Source organism: Tachypleus tridentatus, unplaced genomic scaffold (assembly GCF_004210375.1).
Source record: "Tachypleus tridentatus isolate NWPU-2018 unplaced genomic scaffold, ASM421037v1 Hic_cluster_2, whole genome shotgun sequence".
Classification (NCBI taxonomy): Eukaryota; Metazoa; Arthropoda; class Merostomata; order Xiphosura; family Limulidae; genus Tachypleus; species Tachypleus tridentatus.
In genome coordinates, this window is record NW_027467782.1 from 8499757 (window position 1) to 8519397 (window position 19641).

Here is a 19641-nt window from a genome sequence, read left to right on the forward strand (position 1 = left end):
ACCTCAATTTGCATGTTTTTACACTTTATATGCTGTTTTGACCGTATTACAAGAATTCTTCTTTTAAACCGGTTTTAACCGGTTCCAACCGGATCAAATCGATTTTAACCTCAATTTGCATGTTTTACACTTTATATGCTCTTTTGATTTTATTAAAAGAATTTTTCTTTTAAACCGGATTAAACTGGTTCCTACCACAATTTGCATATTTATATTCTGTTTTGACCGTATTACAAGAAATCTTCTTTTAAACCGGTTTTAACCGGTTCCAACCTAATCAAACCGGTTCTAACCTCAATTCGCATGTTTTTTACACTTTATATGCTGTTTTCACTTTATTACAAGAATTCTTCTTTTAAACCGGTTTTAACCGGTTCCAACCGGATCAAACAGGTTCTAACCTCAATTTGCATGTTTTTACACTTTATATGCTGTTTTGACCGTATTACAAGAATTCTTCTTTTAAACCGGTTTTAACCGGTTCCAACCGGATCAAACCGGTTCTAACCTCAATTTGCATGTTTTACACTTTATATGCTGTTTTAACCGTATTACAAGAATTCTTCTTTTAAACCGGTTTTAACCGGTTCTAACCAACCGGATCAAACCGGTTCTAACCTCAATTTGCATGTTTTACACTTTATATGCTGTTTTAACCGTATTACAAGAATTCTTCTTTTAAACCGGTTTTAACCGGTTCCAACCGGATCAAACCGGTTCTAACCTCAATTTGCATGTTTTTTACACTTTATATGCTGTTTTAACCGTATTACAAGAATTCTTCTTTTAAACCGGTTTTAAACCGGATCAAACCGGTTCTAACCTCAATTTGCATGTTTTTACACTTTATATGCTGTTTTAACCGTATTACAAGAATTCTTCTTTTAAACCGGTTCAAACCGGTTCTAACCTCATCAAACATGTTTTAACCTCAATTTATATGTTTGTTTTATACTGTTTTGACCGTATTACAAGAATTCTTCTTTTAAACCGGTTTTAACCGGTTCCAACCGGATCAAACCGGTTCTAACCTCAATTTGCATGTTTTACACTTTATATGCTGTTTTAACCGTATTACAAGAATTCTTCTTTTAAACCGGTTTAAACCGGTTCCAACCGGATCAAACCGGTTCTAACCTCAATTTGCATGTTTTACACTTTATATGCTGTTTTGACTTTATTACAAGAATTCTTCTTTTAAACCGGTTTTAACCGGTTCCAACCGGATCAAACCGGTTCTAACCTCAATTTGCATGTTTTACACTTTATATGCTGTTTTGATTTTATTACAAGAATTCTTCTTTTAAACCGGATTAAACTGGTTCTAACCTCAATTTGCATGTTTTTACACTTTATATGCTGTTTTAACCGTATTACAAGAATTCTTCTTTTAAACCGGTTTTAACCGGTTCCAACCGGATCAAACCGGTTCTAACCTCAATTTGCATGTTTTACACTTTATATGCTGTTTTAACCGTATTACAAGAATTCTTCTTTTAAACCGGTTTTAAAACCGGATCAAACCGGTTCTAACCTCAATTTGCATGTTTTTACACTTTATATGCTGTTTTGACCGAATATTACAAGAATTCTTCTTTTAAACCGGTTTTAACCGGTTTAAACCGAATCAAACCGGTTCTAACCTCAATTTGCATGTTTTTACACTTTATATGCTGTTTTGATTTTATTACAAGAATTCTTCTTTTAAACCGGTTTTAAACTGGTTTCAACCGGATCAAACCGGTTCTAACCTCAATTTGCATGTTTTACACTTTATATGCTGTTTTAACCGTATTACAAGAATTCTTCTTTTAAACCGGTTTTAACCGGTTCCAACCGGATCAAACCGGTTCTAACCTCAATTTGCATGTTTTTTACACTTTATATGCTGTTTTAACTGTATTACAAGAATTCTTCGGTTTTTTAAACCGGATCAAACCGGTTCTAACCTCAATTTGCATGTTTTACACTTTATATGCTGTTTTAACCGTATTACAAGAATTCTTCGGTTTTAAACCGGTTTTAACGGTTTTAACCGGTTCCAACGAATCAAACCGGTTCTAACCTCAATTTGCATGTTTTACACTTTATATGCTGTTTTAACCGTATTACAAGAATTCTTCTTTTAAACCGGTTTTAACCGGTTCCAACCGGATCAAACCGGTTCTAACCTCAATTTGCATGTTTTACACTTTATATGCTGTTTTGACCGTATTACAAGAATTCTTCTTTTAAACCGGTTTTAACCGGTTCCAACCGGATCAAACCGGTTCTAACCTCAATTTGCATGTTTTACACTTTATATGCTGTTTTGACCGTATTACAAGAATTCTTCTTTTAAACCGGATCAAACCGGTTCTAACCTCAATTTGCATGTTTTACACTTTATATGCTGTTTTGACCGTATTACAAGAATTCTTCTTTTAAACCGGTTTTAACCGGTTCCAACCTGATCAAACCGGTTCTAACCTCAATTTGCATGTTTTACACTTTATATGCTGTTTTGATTTTATTACAAGAATTCTTCTTTTTCGGTTTTAAACCGGATCAAACTGGTTCTAACCTCAATTTGCATGTTTTTACACTTTATATGCTGTTTTGACTTTATTACAAGAATTCTTCTTTTAAACCGGTTTTAACCGGTTCCAACCGGATCAAACCGGTTCTAACCTCAATTTGCATGTTTTACACTTTATATGCTGTTTTAACCGTATTACAAGAATTCTTCTTTTAAACCGGTTTTAACCGGTTCCAACCGGATCAAACCGGTTCTAACCTCAATTTGCATGTTTTTACACTTTATATGCTGTTTTAACCGTATTACAAGAATTCTTCTTTTCAAACCTTTTAAACCGGATCAAACCGGTTCTAACCTCAATTCGCATGTTTTTTACACTTTATATGCTGTTTTAACCGTATTACAAGAATTCTTCTTTTAAACCGGTTTTAACCGGTTCCAACCGGATCAAACCGGTTCTAACCTCAATTTGCATGTTTTTACACTTTATATGCTGTTTTAACCGTATTACAAGAATCTTCTTTTAAACCGGTTTCAAACCGCATCAAACCGGTTCTAACCTCAATTTGCATGAATTTTTTTTACACTTTATATGCTGTTTTAACCGTTATTACAAGAATTCTTCTTTTAAACCGGTTTTAAACCGGATCAAACCGGTTCTAACCTCAATTTGCATGTTTTACACTTTATATGCTGTTTTGACCGTATTACAAGAATTCTTCTTTTAAACCGGTTTTAAAGAGTTCCAACCGGATCAAACCGGTTCTAACCTCAATTTGCATGTTTTACACTTTATATGCTGTTTTGACTTTATTACAAGAATTCTTCTTTTAAACCGGTTTTAACCGGATTAAACTGGTTCGGTAATAACCTCAATTTGCATGTTTTTACACTTTATATGCTGTTTTGACCGTATTACAAGAATTCTTCTTTTAAACCAGTTTTAACGGTTCCAACGGATCAAACATGTTCTAACCTCAATTTGCATGTTTTACCCTTTATATGCTGTTTTGACCGTATTAGAAGAATTCTTCTTTTAAACCGGTTTTAACCGGTTCCAACCGGATGAAATCGATTTTAATATCAATTTGCATGTTTTTACACTTTATATGCTCTTTTGATTTTATTAAAAGAATTTTTCTTTTAAACCGGATTAAACTGGTTCCTACCTCAATTTGCATATTTATATTCTGTTTTGACCGTACTACAAGAAATCTTCTTTTAAACCGGTTTTAACCGGTTCCAACCTAATCAAACCGGTTCTAACCTCAATTCGCATGTTTTTACACTTTATATGCTGTTTTCACTTTATTACAAGAATTCTTCTTTTAAACCGGTTTTAACAGGTTCCAACCGGATCAAACCGGTACTAACCTCAATTTGCAAGTTTTTACATTTTATATGCTGTTTTGACCGTATTACAAGAATTCTTCTTTTAAACCGGTTTTAACCGGTTCCAACCGGATCAAACCGGTTCTAACCTCAATTTGCATGTTTTTTACACTTTATATGCTGTTTTAACCGTATTACAAGAATTCTTCTTTTAAACCGGTTCAAACCGGTTTCTAACCTTTTATGCATGTTTTTTTTACACTTTATATCTTCTTTTAAACCGTATTACAACCTTCTTTTTTTAAACCGGATCAAACCGGTTCTAACCTCAATTTGCATGTTTTTTACACTTTATATGCTGTTTTAACCGTATTACAAGAATTCTTCTTTTAAACCGGTTCAAACCGGTTCAACCGGATCAAACCGGTTCTAACCTCAATTTGCATGTTTTTACACTTTAAATCCTGTTTTAACCGTATTACAAGAATTCTTCTTTTAAACCGGTTTTAACCGGTTCCAACCGGATCAAACCGGTTCTAACCTCAATTTGCATGTTTTACACTTTATATGCTGTTTTACCGTATTACAAGAATCATCCTTTTAAACCGCATCAAACCGGTTCTAACCTCAATTCGCATGTTTTTACACTTTATATGCTGTTTTAACCGTATTACAAGAATTCTTCTTTTAAACCGGTTTTAACCGGTTCCAACCGGAACAAACCGGTTCTAACCTCAATTTGCATGTTTTTACACTTTATATGCTGTTTTAACTTTATTACAAGAATTCTTCTTTTAAACCGGATTAAACTGGTTCCTACTGGATCAAACCGGTTCTAACCTCAATTTGCATGTTTTACACTTTATATGCTGTTTTGACCGTATTACAAGAATTCTTCTTTTAAACCGGTTTTAACCGGTTCCAACCTGGATCAAACCGGTTCTAACCTCAATTTGCATGTTTTACACTTTATATGCTGTTTTAACTTTATTACAAGAATTCTTCTTTTAAACCGGTTTTAAACCGGATCAAACAGGTTCTAACCTCAATTTGCATGTTTTTTACACTTTATATGCTGTTTTGACCGTATTACAAGAATTCTTCTTTTAAACCGGTTTTAACTGGTTCCAACCGGATCAAACCGGTTCTAACCTCAATTTGCATGTTTTACACTTTATATGCTGTTTTAACCGTATTACAAGAATTCTTCTTTTAAACCGGTTTTAACCGGTTTCCAACCGGATCAAACCGGTTCTAACCTCAATTTGCATGTTTTTACACTTTATATGCTGTTTTGACCGTATTACAAGAATTCTTCTTTTAAACCGGTTTTAACCGGTTCCAACCGGATCAAACCGGTTCTAACCTCAATTTGCATGTTTTACACTTTATATGCTGTTTTAACTGTATTACAAGAATCCTTCTTTTAAACCGGTTTTAATCAAACCGGTTCTAACCTCAATTTCGCATGTTTTACACTTTATATGCTGTTTTGACCGTATTACAAGAATTCTTCTTTTAAACCGGTTTTAACCGGTTCCAACCGGATCAAACCGGTTCTAACCTCAATTTGCAATTTTTTACACTTTATATGCTGTTTTAACTGTATTACAAGAATCCTTCTTTTAAACCCCATCAAACCGGTTCTAACCTCAATTTGCATGTTTTTACACTTGATATGCTGTTTTGACTTTATTACAAGAATTCTTCTTTTAAACCGGTTTTAACCGGTTCTAACCTCAATTTGCATGTTTTACACTTTATATGCTGTTTTAACCGTATTACAAGAATTCTTCTTTTCGGTTTTAACCGGTTCCAACCGGATCAAACCGGTTTCAAACCGGATTAAACCGGTTCTAACCTCAATTTGCATGTTTTACACTTTATATGCTGTTTTAACCGTATTACAAGAATTCTTCTTTTAAACCGGTTTTAACCAGTTCCAACCGAATCAAACCGGTACTAACCGATTTCAACCGGATCAAACCGGTTCTATCCTCAATTTGCAAGTTTTTACATTTTATATGCTGTTTTTACCGTATTGCAAGAATCATCCTTTAAATCTGCATCAAACCGGTTCTAACCTCAAGTCGCATGTTTTTACACTTTATATGCTGTTTTAACCGAATTACAAGAATTCTTCTTTTAAACCGGTTTTAACCGGTTTCAAACCAAATCAAATTTCAACCGGATCAAACCTCAATTGCATGTTTTACACTTTATATGCTGTTTTAATTTTATTACAAGAATTCTTCTTTTAAACCGGATTAAACTGGTTCGAATCAAATAACCTCAATTTCCATGTTTTTACACTTGATATGCTGTTTTGACTTTATTACAAGAATTCTTCTTTTAAACCGGTTTTAACCGGTTCCAACCGGAACAAACCGGTATTTACCTCAATTTGCATGTTTTTACACCTTATATGCTGTTTCATTTTATTATAAGAATTCTTCTTTTAAACCAGTTTTAAACGGTCCCCAACGGATCAAACATGTTGTAACCTCAATTTGCATGTTTTTGCACTTTATTTGCTGTTTTGACCGTATTACAAAAATTCTTCTTTTAAACCGGTTTTAACCGGTTCCAACCGGATTAAATCGATTTTAATATCAATTTGCATGTTTTTACACTTTATATCCTCTTTTGATTTTATTAAAAGAATTTTTCTTTTTAAACCGAATTAAACTGGTTCCTACCACAATTTGCATATTTATATTCTGTTTTGACCGTACTACAAGAAATCTTCTTTTAAACCGGTTTTAACCAGTTCCGACCTAATCAAACCGGTTCTAACCTCTATTCGCGTGTTTTTACACTTTATATGCTGTTTTCACTTTATTACAAGAATTCTTCTTTTAAACCGGTTTTCAACGGTTCCCACTGGATCAAACAGGTTCTAACCTCAATACGCATGTTTTTACACTTTATTTGCTGTTTTGACGGTATTACAAGAATCCTTCTTTTAAACCGGTTTTAATGGTTACAACCGGATCTAACCGGTACTAACCTCAATTTGCAAGTTTTTACACTTTATATGCTGTTTTAATCGTATTACAAGAATTCTTCTTTTAAACCGGTTTTAATCGGTTTCCACCGGATCAAACAGGTTCTAACCTCAATTTGCATGTTTTTACACTTTATATGCTGTTTTGACCGTATTACAAGAATTCTTCTTCTAAAGCGGTTCAAACCGGATTAATCTGGTTCCAACCGGATCAAACCTCAATTTCCATGTTTTTACACTTTATATGCTGTTTTAACTGTATTACAAGAATCCTTCTTTTAAACCGGATCAAACCTCAATTCGCATGTTTTTACACTTTATATGCTGTTTTAACCGAATTACAAGAATTCTTCTTTTAAACTGGTACTAACCGATTTCAACCGGATCAAACCAGTTCTATCCTCATTTCGCATGTTTTTACAGTTTATATGCTGTTTTAACCGTATTACAAATATTCTTCTTTTAAACCGCTTTTAACCAGTTCGAACCGGATCAAACCAGTAGTAGCCTCAATTTGCAAGTTTTTACATTTTACATGCTGTTTTTACCGTATTACAAGAATCATCCTTTTAAACCGCATCAAACCGGTTCTAACCTCAATTCGCATGTTTTTACACTTTATATGCTGTTTTAACCGAATTACAAGAATTCTTCTTTTAAACCGAATTAAACTGGTTCCTACCTCAATTTGCATATTTATATTCTGTTTTGACCGTACTACAATAATCTTTCTTTTAAACCAGTTTTAACCGGTTCCAACGGGATCAAACCGGTTCTAACATCAATTTGCATGTTTTTACACTAAAAATGCTGTTTTGACCGGATTCTTCTTTTAAACCGGTTTTAACCGGTTCCAACCGGATCAAATCGATTTTAATATCAATTTGCATGTTTTTACACTTTATATGCTCTTTTGATTTTATTAAAAGAATTTTTCTTTTGAACCGGATTAAACTGGTTCCTACCACAATTTGCATATTTATATTCTGTTTTGACCTTACTACAAGAAATCTTCTTTTAAACCAGTTTTAACTGGTTCCAACCTAATCAAACCGGTTCTAACCTCAATTCGCATGTTTTTACACTTTATATGCTGTTTTCACTTTATTACAAGAATTCTTCTTTTAAAAACCGGTTCCAACCGGTTCATACAGGTTCTCACCTCAATTCACATGTTTTTACTCTTTATTTGCTGTTTTGACAATATTACAAGAATTCTTCTTTTAAACCGGTTTTAACCGGTTCTAACCGGATCAAACCGGTACTATCCTCAATTTGCAAGTTTTTACATTTTATATGCTGTTATAACCGTATTTCAAGAATCCTCCTTTTAAACTGCATCAAACCGGTTCTAACCTCAATTCCCATTTTACAATTTATATGCTGTTTTAACCGAATTACAATAATTCTTCTTTTAAACCGGTTTTAACCGGTTCCATCCGAATCAAACCGGTACTAACCTCAATTTGTATGTTTTTACACTTTATATGTTGTTTTGACCGTATTACAAGAATTCTTCTTTTAAACTGGATCAAACCGGTTCTAACATCAATTCGCATGTTTTACACTGTATATGCTGTTTTAACCGTATTACAAGAATTCTTCTTCTAAAGCGGTTCAAACCGGATTAATCTGGTTCCAACCGGATCAAACCTCAATTTCCATGTTTTTACACTTTATATGTTGTTTTAACTGTATTAAAAGAATCCTTCTTTTAAACCGAATCAAACCGATTTCATACGGATCAAACCGGTTCTAACCTCAATTCGCATATTTTTACACTTTATATGTTGTTTCACTAAGAAACACATTGACGTAAACACTGTAACTATACCAAATCCAGGTATTTACTAAGAAACACATTGACCTCTATATTATAATCATACCATATCCAGGTATTCTCTAAGAAACACATCGACATCAAGACTATAATCATACCAAATCCATCCACATATTTCCTATAATCATACCATATCCAGGTATTCACTGAGAAACACATCGACATAAATACTATAATCATACCAAACACATCGACATATATACTATAATCATACCAAATCCAGGTATTCACTAAGAAACACATCGACATAAATACTATAATCATACCAAACACATCGACACATATACTATAATCATACCAAATCCAGGTATTCACTAAGAAACACATCGACATAAATACTATAATCATACCAACACATCGACATATATACTATAATCATACCAAATCCAGGTATTTACTTAGAAAAATATCGACATAAATACTATAATCGTATTATATCCAGGTATTCACTGAGAAACACATCAACATAAATACTATAATCATACCAAACACATCGACACATATACTATAATCATACCAAATCCAGGTATTCACTAAGAAACACATCGACATAAATACTATAATCATACCAAACACATCGACACATATACTATAATCATACCAAATCCAGGTATTCACTATTCAGAAACACATCGACATAAATACTATAATCATACCAACACATCGACATATATACTATAATCATACCAAATCCAGGTATTTACTTAGAAAAATATCGACATAAATACTATAATCGTATTATATCCAGGTATTCACTGAGAAACACATCAAATACTATAATCATACCAAACACATCGACACATATACTATAATCATACCAAATCCAGGTATTCACTAAGAAACACATCGACATAAATACTATAATCATACCAAACACATCGACACATATACTATAATCATACCAAATCCAGGTATTCACTAAGAAACACATCGACATAAATACTATAATCATACCAAACACACCGACATTTATACTATAGTCATACCAAATCCAGGTATTCACTAAGAAACACATCGACATAAATACTATAATCATACCAAACACACCGACATTTATACTATAGTCATACCAAATCCAGGTATTCACTAAGAAACACATCGACATATATACTATAATCATACCAAATCCATCCACATATTTATTATAATCATACCAAATCCATCCACATATTTATTATAATCATACCATATCCAGGTATTAACTGAGAAACACATCGACATATATACTATAATCATTCCAAATCCATCCACATATTTCCTATAATCATACCATATCCAGGTATTCACTGAGAAACACATTGACATATATATACTATAATCCTACCAAATCCAGGTATTCACTAAGAAACACATCGACATAAATACTATAATCATACCAAATCCATCCACATATTTACTATAATCATACCATATCCAGGTATTCACTGAGAAACACATCGACATAAATACTATAATCATACCAATCCAGGTATTCACTAAGAAACACATCGACATATACACTATAATTATACAAAATTCAAGTATTAAAATCAATATTTGTTTTTGTTTCGCTTGAGGCTATTTGAGGGCTATCTACGCTTGTCGTCCCTAATTTAGCAATGTAAGAGTAGGTAAAGACAGCTGATCATCAGTACCTACCGCTAATTTCTTGCGTTACTCTTTTAACAACGAATAGTGGGATTGACCGTTACGTTAAAACGCACCCACTTCTAAAAGAGCGAGCATGTTTGGTGCGACGAGGATTTTAACCCGCGACCCTTGGATTACAAGTCGAGTGCTTGAACCACATGGCCATGCCGGGCGAAAGTAATGAGAAGTACTTGTAGTTACTAAGGGTAATCTGAAACAAGTAACGTTGAGATGCTTGTTTCATATGGAGGATTATCACACAAAAATATATTATTCCTGGTAGGATTTTTCTTTACTAATTAAAATACTTTTATTGGTGTTTTAAATAGAAAGTTCCACCGTTCATGATTTTGGCTTAAAAGATTACACGTTCGCCAGTGGCGTAGCTAGGGAAAGGGGGGGGGGTCACGGGTGTACATCTGTCCCCGGGCGCAGCGTCGGGGTGGGCGCCAAATTGATGTTACATAATTAGGAATGAATTTCAGAATGAAATGTTTTCCCCTCTTAACCAAGTAATGTCCAGTGTCCCATATATGAGAGTTGCAACGTCATGTGTTGCCACAATTTGGTTGTGATTTGGTCACGTTATACCATAACGCTGTTATGAAATCGTCAAAATGCAGTCACTTCATAGCGAATAATCAACGTTGTTATGTAACATTGTGTGAACGTTGTTATGTAACACTGTGTGAACGTTGTGAAATGTAACATTATATGCTGTAAATCAGTAATCAGAACGCACATTACACGAGTACTTCACCGAACAAAGTCGGTAAATTGTCTATTACTTGATCCAGTTTTGCAATGCTACCATGACCTCAGCGCCTTGTCCTTCGGGAGTAACCGAACGGCTATAACAGATAATTGACCCCCCGCAAGTCTGACCAATATTTCATGACCAATGCTGTCAGTGAACAAAGGTCATGGAGTGACATTATTCACTGGATTAAGAATGTAAGTTGAAATTCTTGATATGAGTATGCTCTCTTTGTACACACTCCCATTAAATGATTAAGAAAAAAGATGTTTAACATTACAGATATTAATTTTGAGGTAAAGAGGACTGGAAGGTTAAACACGACCATCTAGCAGAAGAAGACTATTGTATTGTTTGAAATGGTAAGTGAGTTGTACCAGTGATGAATATTAGTAGTCTGTTCTCTTTATTATACTTTTAAAATTAAGCAATAAGTTATTCTCTTGTAAACACTCTCAAACTCCTATATTTTGTTTTTTTAATTGATTTTTTTTACCTAGTGTTTTCCTGGCATCATTACAATATGTACCTGATTTGCATGTTTGTTTGTTGTTTCTCTTTATCATTTAATACTGAAACTTATGTTAGTGAACTTTCTATTTGTCTTTCCTACAAGAAAACATCTCTTAAATAGCAACTTCAATAACTTTTTAAGAAATAAAAATTCATTCAATGTTTTTTAGGTAAAAATAAAATATCTACTAATTCTAAACTACTTAGTTCAGAGACGTCTCAAGAAATGTTTCTAGGAACAGAGGGTTAAAGTTAAGAGCAATGAATCTGCCATTACAGACAAGTGCTTACAATCAGACTTGATCATTATGATTTGTAAGACTCATTTAAGTCATACTGTAGATTTGCAGCTATATATACTCCATAATAGTAAATGTTGGTTTGTTCTTTTAGGTTCTTAACCCTGCAGGAGAATTTCGTCCAACATAAAACAGCTGTTTATATAGGTACAGTAATCTGAAATTACATAAAGTGCATTATTTCAATGGCATTTACTGTGTATGCATGGTAAGAACAATACATCTCTGTGGTAACCTGCTACTGATATTACCAGCAAGTGGCAACAAGTTAATCCCAATCACATTATGTCAGGGTTTACAGAATGTCATCAAGACTGCATAGATTTCTTTGAAAACCTGACTGATAATTGCCATATTTTATATCCAAGAACTTGCTGTGGTAGTGACATTTTCCAATATTAAGCTACAAGGTAGGTATCTAGAGGTTTTAAGTGATGCTGCTGATAAACCTGGCAATTTTTATTGGAACTCATAATCAAGTATTCTTTATAAACATAATAAAGGAGAATCAAGATTAATTTAATGCATCACTTCTTAGCTTGCAGCCTAAGCAAATATAATTATTGTCAGAAAACAACAAAATTACAAACCCTGTCATTTTGAAACTCCTTAAAAGGTAATGAGCACATTGTTTTTTTTGTTACTTATAAGAGGGTAACAAATTGTAAATAATGGAAAAGTAATTAAAAGTTTTAATGACATTACAAAACCTAAAAAATGATCAAATGTTTATACAATAATATTTTAGTAGTATTAAAAAGGATAAACAAGTTCTTGCTTTTATGACCCTGATGTTATGCACAAGAAACACTTTTACAGGGCATAAAACTGTTAATGTTGAGTTCCTTTAAAGTTTTTCACGAGTAAAAATTGCTGAAGACAAGGATTGTATAAACTTATGAAAAGTTAACAAATGTTTGAAAATATCTAGATATCATTATTTTTAACTAGAATTTTCATGATACCAAAACACTGGATAAACATCTCAACAGGACAATAATCAAATATTATGATTACATAATGCACTAAACTCATACCTCACTAAAAACAAAATATACAACATGATCACTTCTGTTATGTTTTACCAGATAGGGATGATAAATAACACCTAAAGGCTATAATTACCTTTCTTCAGGAAATAAAATTCACAACATAATCACTAAAGCAATGTAGTTAAACCCCACTATTTAATAAAGCATGTATCACAACCACTCAAAAAACATATTTGATTATGACCAGAAAAAACAACAAAACATACCAGTACTGTTTGTACACTAAGTCCTGTCTAATGAGATAAAACATTGTACTGTAGCCAGCTGTGTTTTAATGTACAGAAAACCCACACAATGGCTCTCTATGGAGAGCATACGTCAGCTTCCACTTGATAAATCCACTACCACTGCTACATAGCCCATGAACACATTAGCAAATTTTTTATATGTACAGAATTTTTCATCGTCCTGTGACTCCTAAAAATAACCCTCAAAGTTGATGATGAAAACATAATGATATGAGCTGTCTCAGATATATAATTTTTCAGCTTTAAGAGATTCTAGATTGACCAAATGTTATTATTTTACATGAGTAATAAATGTAAAAAGGTTCAATCATAAAGGAGAGATATTCTAATAAAATATAATAACTTTTAAATAGTTGTGTGAAACAAAATAGAGAAAAATTGCAAATAAACTTTAAGAATATAATATAACAAGTTAAAAACTTAAAATCTCCCTCCGAATGCATTAATTAATTTAAAAACTACATGTACTGTGGACTTCAAAGGTTTATTACATGCATTAATGATCTAATGATTTCATTCATATATAATTTCAGTCAGACAATATGGTGAGTGGATGGTAGATAATATTCTAGACATATCAGACAGAATGTGTTTGTTTTGTTATAGCAAAGCAACAACGGGCTATCTGCTGTGTCCACTAAGGGGAATCAAAACCCTGATTTTAGCATTATAAATTCAAAGACTTACCTCTGTTCTACTAGGGACAGACAATGAACACTTGTATAACAGTTGTTATGGGTGAATACCTTTTCTAAGTTAGCATTCACAAACTTCATATCATAAAAACTGTTGTTATAACAAACTAATTACATTAATAGTATTCCAACCACTACTGTAGTTGTTGTATGCCAGCGAGCCTTATATGCTATTAAATGCAATGGTAGCCCAAATCAAAATCTTATATCAAGGTTAAAATAGCCTTCTTGTTTTCAAATTATAAATTTCTCTAAAAAACGATTCCTAATTCTTTTAGCTTTTTTTACCTCAATCAAATACATTAGACTACTGAAGGTTTTCAATGTGTGTAAATAATCATACTTAAATAATTTTAAACCTTTACACCACCATTATTTTCCAATGGGATTCAAAACATATAGTCTTCAAAAAAAGAAACGCAAAAGGCAAAATATGAGACATATTGTTAACAAGTTTATTCCGGGTAGTTCTGTGTGACATGTGTGAAACTATGCACAGTCACTGCTGAAAATCCAAAGTCTGCAAAGGCGAAGTCCACGCTCACTAGTTGAAGTTTAACGTCACTCAACGTCAATAACGAGTATGCCCCCCGTGAGCATCAATAACTGTTTGGCATCTCCTGCCCATGGAAGCGATGAGATGACGAATCACATCCTGTGGAATGGCTGTCCACTCAGCCTGCATAGCTGCTGCAAGCTGAGGTAGAGTCTGCGGTTGAGGTTGTCGCCGTCGCAGACGTCGGTCCAACTCGTCCCAAAGATGTTCGATGGGGCTTAAATGTGGTGATCTGGAGGGCCATGGAAGAATGTTGATGTTGTGGTGTCTCAAGAAGACAGTGGTGAGTCGGGATGTGTGAGGACGGGCGTTGTCGTGTTGAAAAACGTCATTGAAGTTCACCATGATGGGTTGCACATGGGGTCTTAGAATCTCGTCGACGTATCGTTGAGCCGTAAGATTCCCTCGAATGTGCAAAAGGTCTGTTGAAGCAGTAGACGTCGCAGTGGTGGTCCTATCCTGAAGGTCACGTAACCGGATGTAGTGATCCTGTGCGGGCGTGGTCACACGAGGTCTGCCAGATCGTGGACGGTCACGAGTTGATCCATGTTGATCCTTTTGCCTTTCTTTTTTTGAAGAGTATATTTATATATGGTGCCTTTGTTGTTAATATTTGCAATAATTTTATCAAGATACAAATAATGGTTGATACTATGGAATAAGAACCAGAATTTTATTTGATTAAGTAAGTGGTTCAAACGTTGTATGAAGTTTAAAGTTAGGCAATTGAAAACAGATGTTTCATTTCAAAGAGAATAACTGATATTTACCAGTAAGACAGGAGCATTATGCAGTGAAAACAATATTTTATTGTTAAAAGGCTCCAATGCCTACAAAGATTCATTAAAAATCCATCATCATATCATATTATTTACAATAGGAAAATAATTAAATGCTTTAAAAAATACCTTTCAAAATTATGTGAGTGTGTAGATGTTATCTTGTGTAATCATAGATAACTCAAATGATAAAAATATTACACTTAAAATATTTTTAAAAGTTATTTTATAAACTGCTATAGTTTATGACTGTATATATACATATATAAAGTATATTCAGTATATACGTATTTTTTATCAAATTAAAACTGAAATGGTGAAAATTTTTTTATATTACATTTCTATAAAATGTGCAAATATTTGAAATTTACGTAATAACATTTCATTGTGAAAATTATTTGTATTTTATCCAAAAAAATCACAAGCATAAGCAAAATTAGTAACTGAACAATTTAAAATGTTTTCATCTTCAGTAATTCAGACCCTTTGGCTCCCTGTTAATGGTCAGTGATCCCACAAGAATATAAATGTGTGCGTGTGAAATTTCCAAGAATGCTTCAAATGAATGTCCTTAATGAGTTGTATTATATGCCACAACAGCAGTTTCTTTGGTGCTACATTATCAATCAAAGACAAAAGCTTTAAGAATTAATATTTTTTACTTAATCTGCTAAGTGTATTACGTCTATTATTAATACTCTTAGGTAACATTTGAGGACTGTTATGAGCCCCTAAGGACTCATGTCTTTAATGAGTTGTGTTATATGCCACAACAGCAGTTTCTTTGGTGCTACATTATCAATCAAAGACAAAAGCTTCAAGAATTAATATTTTTTACTTAATCTGCTAAGTGTGTTACGTCTATTATTAATACTCTTAGGTAACATTTGAGGACTTAACTGACACCTAATAAAATTCAATTTAGATGTTAGAAAATTGCTCATACTGACGTCCAAGCCCCTAATGACACAGCGGTATGTCTGCAGACTCACACCACTAAAATCTGGGTTTCGATGCCCATGGTGTACAGAGCACAGATAGCCCATTGTGCAGCTTTGTGCTTAATTCTAAACAAACAAACTGATGTCCAACAAATATTTGAAAAGTTTGTTACTAAACTATGTTATAATCTAAAATTAAAATATACTGCTTTGAGAATGCAAGTCTTTCTATTCGAAATTTTGAGTAACTTACAAGTTATTGTGTCACAAAATATTGTGAACTCAGACAATAAATGAGCCATTTATCCCAATCTCAAACACACCTTGAAGAACTATAATTTGTATTTGCAATAATTAACTTACAACTACCTCTACTACCAGTTTTGAGTTTGATCAGCATCTGACATTGAATTTTAGCTTTAAACATTTCGTGGGTATGGGTATGAGCGCTAGTTCTAAAACTAATGCAATATCAAAATTACAGATTAAAATCATATTAATTACTTATCTTAGGATCTGGAGACAACTATTATGATATCAATCAAGTCCTCTTTCTCACCTTTTAACCTAATAATACTACTGATATCACAAAATGTTCTGTTCTACTAACAATGATAAGAATATAAACATACGCATGCTTTCTTATTTTCTTAATATGACGAGAACTTTCTTGCAGATTCGGTTGTACTCTTTGTTCGAAACTGTAGAGGTCGCTTGATAACACATACAAATAGCTAACTACTCAGAAAACTGACAATTTTATAGTTTTATTTTAGTGAAGTGATGTCTCCAAAGAAAACCAAACGAACCAGGAAAGAAAGTTGATCAAAAGAATGAAATATATCAATGTAAAACAATTTTAAATTTTATTGTTGTATACATAGGTACTGAAATACTGAATTATGTAAATTGTAACCAGTGCAATATTTGTACGTTGAAGTAATATATTGTACCTTGAATTTACCGTAGCGGCTAAGCCTAATTCCAGTCTGTGAGTGTTAATACAAAAATGAGTTAGTTACATAATTGTTCATGCTAATTATAAGTAGTATCTGCAATATTATTACAAATGTTATGTTCAATGTAAGTAGATTTGACAACATTTTAAAATGAAATTATTAGTATATAACTCATAAGTAGGGACAACATAAATTGTAAATTTACGATTTTTAAACTTTAAAAGCAATGGTGAAATAAGTGCATGTCCTATTACTTTGAATTGTGGCTCTATCGTAATCAGAAAAAAGCTTTTCCTACTTATAACTCATAAGTAGGGACAACATAAATTGTAAATTTACGATTTTAAACTTTAAAAGCAATGGTGAAATAAGTGCATGTCCTATTACTTTGAATTATGGCTCTATCGTAATCAGAAAAAAGCTTTTCCAGCAGCTGGTAAATCATGAAGAGTACTCAATAGGACAAGTACTTTTCCTTTTAACTTAATTGCTTTAGTGACTCTTTATGTGAAAGTTTTAAACTATGAAAAACTATTTTTATAATACTAAATATTTTTCATTAAAACAAATTCAGATACAAGACCAGAAACAAGGTGGGTAGATAATTGTACTTTGCTGTCAATCTGGAAATTTTGTTTATTGGCTGATGACTTCACCAAAACCTCATTGGCCAAAAAACAGACAACTGTTACACAGTTTGTGAAAACTGGATCTCCAGCTGGCTACAAAACAGATATCAACATGCTACAACATTCAGTGATTAAGTGTACTGATCCTCTATTGATAAAGTAACATTAATACAGGAAAAGAAGAAAGTGGCTTGTAAGTTCAAAGTGACAGTGTAGATGCAATGGTTCAGACTTAGAGGTCAAAATGACACAAAAAGCAGGTGTGAAAGAGCTGCAAGGTAATTTAAAAGTATGAAGAAAGAGAAAATGAAGGACTGATTCATCTATTCCACTGGAGAGTGATGAAGATGAAATGTGTAGCAGTACTTCTGAGGATCCCATGGAGTTTGTGACACTGAATGAATGATGCAGATAATCCAAGAACTGAAGTGTAAACGCAAGACATTGTTGTGGTATTTCAACGTGGCACAGGAGCAATGCCGATTCAATTTGGTATTGAATCCACAACAACATTAAACTTTCCAAATCAAGAAGCTCTATGAAAAGCATCAAGTTTCAGTGCTCTTGAAAAGAGCAGGTGATTGCTTGCATTCTGCATGGCAGGATTAAGGATTCTTTGTACTACGTTACTTCCAAGAGATCCAGATGATCTTATGAACATGACTGGAAATACAATTAAATCTGATGATACAAAACTATTCTCATATGCCAACAATATGAAACAAGTTTTGCCAGAGAAAGTTTGTCTCACTTTGACTATCTGATTTAGATTTATATTGCTCAGCATAAGGCCAGATCAAAAAATAACTTATTGTTGCAAGATTCATGGTTAAATTTCAAAATTTCTTAATCAGAATGAAATACAATTGTATACCTATGAGAATTGATTACATCAGTTTGTTTCATGCAAAGTAATCAATTAATTTTATGAAAATAATCAACTTGTGTGTCCAATTATTACCATCTTCAATATTCAGTAATCAAAATTAATCTTTTTAGAGGCAGTTCACGTCTTGCACAGAAAGCTGTCTTTTATGTCTGCCTTAGAAATTTCCATGCTACTTGTGAAGTTCTGCTGATTGTGTGAGTGACTAATTTCCTCACACAGGTTGTGTAGTAATGATGGATTACAGTCATGTTGACTAATTGTTTTCAAATTACATTGTGATGCTTCTTGTTTGGTGATATTGTTTTGTCTGGTGCACATGAGATGGTGTGTCAGGTAAAGATGAGACTGTTTCTTAATAGTGTTCTTTGGCTAGTGTATCAAATCTGATTTTGAAATAACCAAATACTTTGTTGAGGTCAGAAAATGACTAATTTGGGGTATTTTCAGTGGTGATGCACACCAACACACACATCCTAAATAGATCAGATGTATTTAAGTTGGGTCTGGTAAATGCAAATTCTGGGTGTTATTTATCTCATTTTACTACTTTAATATCATGCTGAAAAGGTGTGGTCAGTTCTTATAAACTTCATGAGAAGACAGTGCATTAGCATTCAAAATATTAGTCGAACCAGGTATCCAATGCTACCTTAACTTTTATCAGTGTTTGAAACTGCAAAATTTTGTGATGGCCTTTTAACATGTCTTTAACACTTTGTAATTTCATAATTATCATCAACATTGTCTGTAGGAAAGTAGGAAGAAAAACAGTATGAAAGGCTGTGTAAAATCATACTTCCATATAGTAATCTTATAAGTATTGCATTAAAGTCAATTTCATAAAGTGTAGTTTTCATCTTAACAGCTGTCACATTTTCTTTATTTTTAATGAACGTATATCAGATAATATGTTCTGAATATTTTAAAACTCTAGTTATCTTTGTAATGCATGATTTGTTTACTTAATCAATGAAATAGTATGCAATGTTTGTTAAACT

The 19641-nt window shown here is 32.9% G+C and overlaps 1 long non-coding RNA gene across 17 annotated transcripts in view; it reads left to right on the forward strand.

Annotated features, from left to right (window-relative positions):
• Positions 1–19641, forward strand: part of LOC143242965 (uncharacterized) — a 785169-nt gene that overhangs the window by 343566 nt on the left and 421962 nt on the right. For 4 of the 17 annotated variants that reach the window (XR_013023500.1, XR_013023503.1, XR_013023512.1 and 1 more), the window contains exon 1: positions 16924–17014. The exons of 3 other annotated variants lie outside the window; for them this stretch is intronic. This is a non-coding gene — a long non-coding RNA (uncharacterized LOC143242965). Of the gene's footprint in view, positions 1–16885; positions 17250–19641 lie in introns of those variants that run through there. 10 more of the 17 variants (XR_013023502.1, XR_013023509.1, XR_013023515.1 and 7 more) reach the window with 5 other exon arrangements.